Source organism: Gadus chalcogrammus, chromosome 3 (genome assembly GCF_026213295.1).
Source record: "Gadus chalcogrammus isolate NIFS_2021 chromosome 3, NIFS_Gcha_1.0, whole genome shotgun sequence".
Taxonomy (NCBI): Eukaryota; Metazoa; Chordata; class Actinopteri; order Gadiformes; family Gadidae; genus Gadus; species Gadus chalcogrammus.
In genome coordinates, this window is record NC_079414.1 from 8,361,140 (window position 1) to 8,367,139 (window position 6,000).

Sequence of the window (6,000 nt, forward strand, 5' to 3'; positions counted from 1 at the left end):
AGTGGATGAATCCACAATAATTGCTGTAATCAGATGTTTCTACATGTTGTTATGTTATTACATGGCCTAATTAAATGGTGTGCTAAATGACTGAATGTAATGCTATGATTACATAATTTCCTTTATTAATAACTGCATGTCATTCATCAAGTGTTCAAAATCAAAGTTTAGTTTAGTCAATTGATATATCATGAGAAGATACTATCCCGCCCTATTCCGATGGGTGTGTGTGGAGAACAAAACTAGGCCCACCTGAATATGCACAGATTTTTGTACTTTGCCCCTCGTTGCTGTTTCTCGCCAAAACGGCTTTTGTAAAAAACATTTGCTATGGAATTAGATGTACTCTATCCTGAAACAAGGGAACTCAATGGCTAGAGTACCAGATAAGGATCTGGTTACTACTCACAATATCTTCTTCTGTTTCCCCGAGTGCTGATGTAGAATATAACAGCATTGACCTTTTGCCATGTATCACCCCGCTAAACACTTTTTAGCTTTAGCTTTCGGCTAAATCTTAATTACATTGCACTTTCTACATTGCATTTTTTCACTTTGCCTTTCCTTTCTTTTCTTTCCCATATCTATTTTATTTTATTATTTCATAAATTCATTTGTCTGTCCTTGCCTTGCCTTTAAATAGTAGGTAAGTGAGCTGTTAATTATTGAGTTAAATACAAATGCCACCAAATCGACTGTTAACACACTCTTATTTCACACGTTGCCCAATAAATAAACACATACAGATAACTGTACAGGATACAGCTGGTCTGCGGTAACGATGAGACAAAGAAGCAAGCTGGAGTGCAGGAAAATGTTTATGTGTTGCTTGGCAACAGCCCAGTCCCAGTCCAGTGGTACTGGAGTGGAACCCTCTGTGTTCAGTTCTGTTACTGGTAACGCTTTAGATCACAGCCTACTGCGTACTGCGTCATAACTTTATTCCATAATGTGAAGTTATGGAATAAAGTGGTAACAACGTTATCTTACAAATAATGAATACTCAGGGATTTGTTTATACTGTTTATCTATTATTATATTATTACAGGACTACTGAGCAATGGGAGGCATTTGGAGAGAATTATAGGGCAGTTATTACTTCTGGGTACCTCATTATATTATCACAGGGTAAAGTAAGACCTGAAAAATAATCCGGACATTTGGGAGGAATTAAGAGAGAATTCATACTGTAGTTATCTACATGGGTATTATTATTATTAATATTAGTCATGGATACGCAGTGGTGGAGGTCATTTGCCCCTAGGTTAATATTTGTGTGAGGTCCCCTTATCACACGCTGCTACAGAAACACTCACGAATTGGCCATAGCTGCCACGACCACATATTTCTGTGGACCAACAAACCGTCCACCGACCAACAAACAGAGTCAGCTAAAAAGGCATTCACAGTGCATCAGCAAGCTGGTAACAGCTTTTAGAGGTATAACCCAAGAGGTACGCCTCGAACACCAGCAACAGTACACAACTCCCTTGTTTTACTGAGGAAAAATCACAACATCCTTCCAGAGAAAACAAATTGAACCTCTGTGCAATACTTGAATAAAACAAAGCCATACAAAAAACATTTTTTTTCTCACTCCGCTATCATTTGCTTTCTGAAATGTTGATGCTATGCTGTCCAGTAGCCGTGACATATTGTTTAACAACAAAATTGACTTTATGAACATGGCCACATGACATGGCCCACACATCTACCCTAACAGCAGCTTACTTTTTTACTGATTCTTGTTATGGGCCAAATGGGATCACGTTTTCTTTTGAAAAAAAAAAGTATGGCCAATCCAGAGCACCTTAAACTCCTGGGCCCCTGCTTTCCCACGTGACAATATATTGCATGCGTACTAGACTGTCCTCAGGCTTCCCCCCACACTAAAGGATATCAGATCGTCACATGATTAATATGCTGCTGTATTATCTTTCTACTATAATAGCAGGCCTGTCGCACCAGTTACTCTAGTTACTCAAGTGCGCATGTGGCAAGCACGAATGCATATATACGTCGCAAGCACGCACATGCGCACGAACATACACGGAAACGCACACACATGTGCACACACACACTAAAGCACGCGCACACACCGCACGTCAACACAAAGGCAGCGACACATACACGCGCGCGCACACATACACGCGCACACACACACACGCTCACAGCAGGTAAGACGTTTATCGGCTCCGCCATCGGCACACGTGCAGGTAAGGGCCGTCGATAAGGGGTGAAAGGTGATGACGATTCTAGGGGCCCACAGCCCAGGGGGGCCCACAAAAAAAAAAAAAAAAAAAAAAAAAAAATATTTTACTACCAGCCCATAGTACTACCATAGCGCCCCCCCCCCCCGTCAACAATTCAGCGCAGGGGGGCCCATCAGTAAATCTTGTCTAGGGGCCCAGGAATTGTAGCAACGGCCTTGGGTAAGATCACACACGCAAGCACGAACATACGTACGAACATACACGGAAACGCACACACATACACATTCACAAGCACGCGCACACACCGCACGTCAACACAAAGGCAGCGACACATACACGAAAGCGCACACACACGCACGCACACACACACGCACACACACACGCACACACACACACACACACACACACACACACACACACACACACACACACACACACACACACACACGCACACGCACAGATAAGACGTTTAATGGCTCCGCCATCAGCACACGCTTAGGTAAGAACAGACACGCACTCGCCCAGGTAAGAAATTATGTTTTTAAACATAACGGCTCTGCCGTCGACAAACTCCCCCAGGTAAAACATTCTGTCTATGGACTATATAAATTGCGATAAAATAAGGGAACAGACAATTTCTCACCTCAACAAGCAACGGCAGGTCATTCATTTTGTCATATAAAAACTGTTAAATTCAAACATCGCGCAGACCGGCATATCAACACATAAGTGAGGTGATCTTAAAGAGACAGTGTCCCTATAACACAACGAAACATGTCAATAACACAGTAGACTATGGTGAATTATGTCTATAGAGTCCACCACAAGACCTCCTTTAGCCTCCCGAAATGTCTTTACACTTTGTTGCTGAACCTTAATATTAAACCCCTCCTTGAGCCTCCCGAAATGTCTTGCGATATTGATATACCCCTCTCCCCCCTGTGGACTGTTATAGTTGTTTTATTCTTCTTATGTTTTCTGCGTATGCTACGTGTGACTGTAGGCTACGGCTGCCTGTCTTGGCCAGGACACTGGAAGAGATGTTTAATCTCAATGATGATTATTATTTTCAACTAACCAATAGTAGTTGCCTTGCATTTTAAAATGTCAATGCACTTATCAGCCCTGAATAACAGTAAAAGCTATTTAATAATTGATTTGCATGCATAGTATACTATACTTTCCATTGAACAATTGCCCCTGTTAATTAATTAATAATTAGATAGATAGATAGATAGATAGATAGATAGATAGATAGATAGATAGATAGATAGATAGATAGATAGATAGATAGATAGATAGATAGATAGATAGATAGATAGATAGATAGATAGATAGATAGATAGATAGATAGATAGATAGATAGATAAATACTTTAATAATCCCAGAGGGAAATTATTTTTGTCACGAACTCCAGATATACATACACAAATAAATAAATAAATATTAACAATAAAATATAATATAAAATATAACATATATATCCATATCCATATCCATATATATACATACACACACATATACATATATATTATATATATATATATATATATATATATAATATATATATAATATACATACATATATATATACACATACATATACATACATACACATATACATACACATACATACATATATATATATATATATATATATATACACACATATACATACACACACATACAACATAAATACACATACACAAAAGATAAAAGATACAACCGAAGAAAAACAAAATATACAAATAACAAATTTAAGGACAATAAATATATATACAACACCATATATATATACTATACACACATACATACATATATATATATATATATATATATATTAATATATATATATATATATATACACATACACATACATACACAAAAGACAGCACTGTACAAAAAGAATTACAGTACAGTATTGTGCAAAAGGTGCAAGAATTATAGTCCTTGTTTGAGGTCAGAGATTACAGAGAGGGACGGTGTCTGACATTCTAAGGGAGGCGTTGTAAAGTTTAATGGCCACAGGCAGGAAAGATTTCCTGTGGCGCTCTGTGGTGCATCTGGGTGAGAGGAATCTCCTGCTGAAGGTGCTCCTCTGCAGGGCCAGTGTGTCGTAGAGAGGGTGTGAGACATTGTCCAAGATGGACTGAAGCCTGGACAGCATCCTCCTCTCTGCCACGGTCGTCAGGGTGTCCAGTTCCTCCCCCACAACATCACCGGCCCTCCTAATCAGTCTTTCAAGTCTGTTGGTGTCTGCAACCCTCATCCCACTGCCCCAGCATGTGACAGCGAAGAAGATTGCACTGGCTACAACAGACTCATAAAACATCCTCAGCATCGTCCGGCAGATGTTAAAGGACCTCAGCCTCCTGAGGCAAAAGAGTCGGCTTTGGCCTTTTTTGTAGACAGCCTCGGCGTTTCGAGTCCAGTCCAACTTGTTATTAAAGTACACCCCCAGGTACTTGTATTCCTCAACAGTGTCCACTGGGACCCCATGTATGGAAACAGGGGTCACAGCTGCTGTTTTCTCCCTCCTCAGATCCACAATGAGCTCCTTCGTCTTTGTCACGTTGAGTTGCAGGTGAGTCAGCTCACTCCAAGTGACAAAGTTGTCCACAACAGTCCTGTATTCACGGTCATCCCCCTTTTCAATGCAGCCAACTATTGCTGAGTCATCAGAAAACTTCTGAAGGTGGCAGGACTCAGTGCAATAGTTAAAGTCTGAGGTGAAAAGGGTGAAGAGGAAGGGAGAGAGGACAGTCCCCTGTGGGGCCCCAGTGTTGCTGACCACCTTGTCAGACACACAGTTCTGTAGGCGTACGTACTGTGGTCTGCCCGTCAGGTAATCAACAATCCAGGGGACGATGGGGGCCTCCAACTCCATCGCAGTCATCTTCTCACCCAGTAGAGCCGGACGGATGGTGTTGAAGGCACTGGAGAAGTCAAAGAACATGACTCTCACAGTGCTTGCCGGCTTGTCCAGATGAGTGTAGACTCTGTTCAGCAGGTAGATGATGCCGTCCTCAACTCCCAGGCGGGGCTGGTAGGCGAACTGTAATCTATTGATTACCACTCTACGTTAGCTTGTACTGTGACCTTTTCTTGATACAGGCCCGCTTTGTTTGGCACACTCGACCCTGAGCAATCTGTAGTAAATTATTCAAATGATTGTATGTCATGCCTTTAGTCAAGAATGACTGAAGGAGATAATAAGTGGTTTAATTGAATACATTCAATTTTAGATTTTTTAATTATAGATGGTTCTGTTATTTAGGCCTTAGTGTGGGATTCTAAGGTCATTTCCGGAGACCCATTACCCATCTGCCTCCATTCCAGGCCATCCCCACATTCATTGGGGTGTTAATGGCACCCAAATTGCTTGGTGTCGCTGTTCTACATGCTACACATCGATGTATACCTTGCATGTTTTGAAACAAAGGCATTTTTGCTTAACAAAGGAAATCATTCTTTTTGGAAATAAACTAAACCTCAAATAAACATGGCATTTATCTTGTTGTTTGCATATGCTTTTGTTTCCTTCTTTCGTTCCGTTTTTTGGTGAAGCTTTGCTTCACCTCCACTGACTTTTATATTTATATGCAATTTATGACAAAGTCAGACATAATAAAGCACCTTATTTATTGTTTATTATATTATTATTATTATTATTATTATTATTATTATTATTATTATTATCATTATCATTTTTATTATTAGCTGTGGCCTAAAAAAATAAGTAAAGTTGCTCCAACACCAAACCCCTGACCACACCCAACTCTCTGACA

The 6,000-nt window shown here is 40.2% G+C and overlaps 1 protein-coding gene across 1 annotated transcript in view; it reads right to left on the minus strand.

The window, feature by feature from the left end:
- Positions 1-5,916: 5,916 nt before the first annotated feature.
- lyl1 (LYL1 basic helix-loop-helix family member) overlaps positions 5,917-6,000 on the minus strand; it is a 3,915-nt gene continuing 3,831 nt past the window's right edge. The window contains exon 3 of the mRNA XM_056585355.1: positions 5,917-6,000. This exon is cut by the window's right edge and continues 2,053 nt beyond it. The gene's annotated coding sequence lies outside the window, so the exon portion shown is untranslated.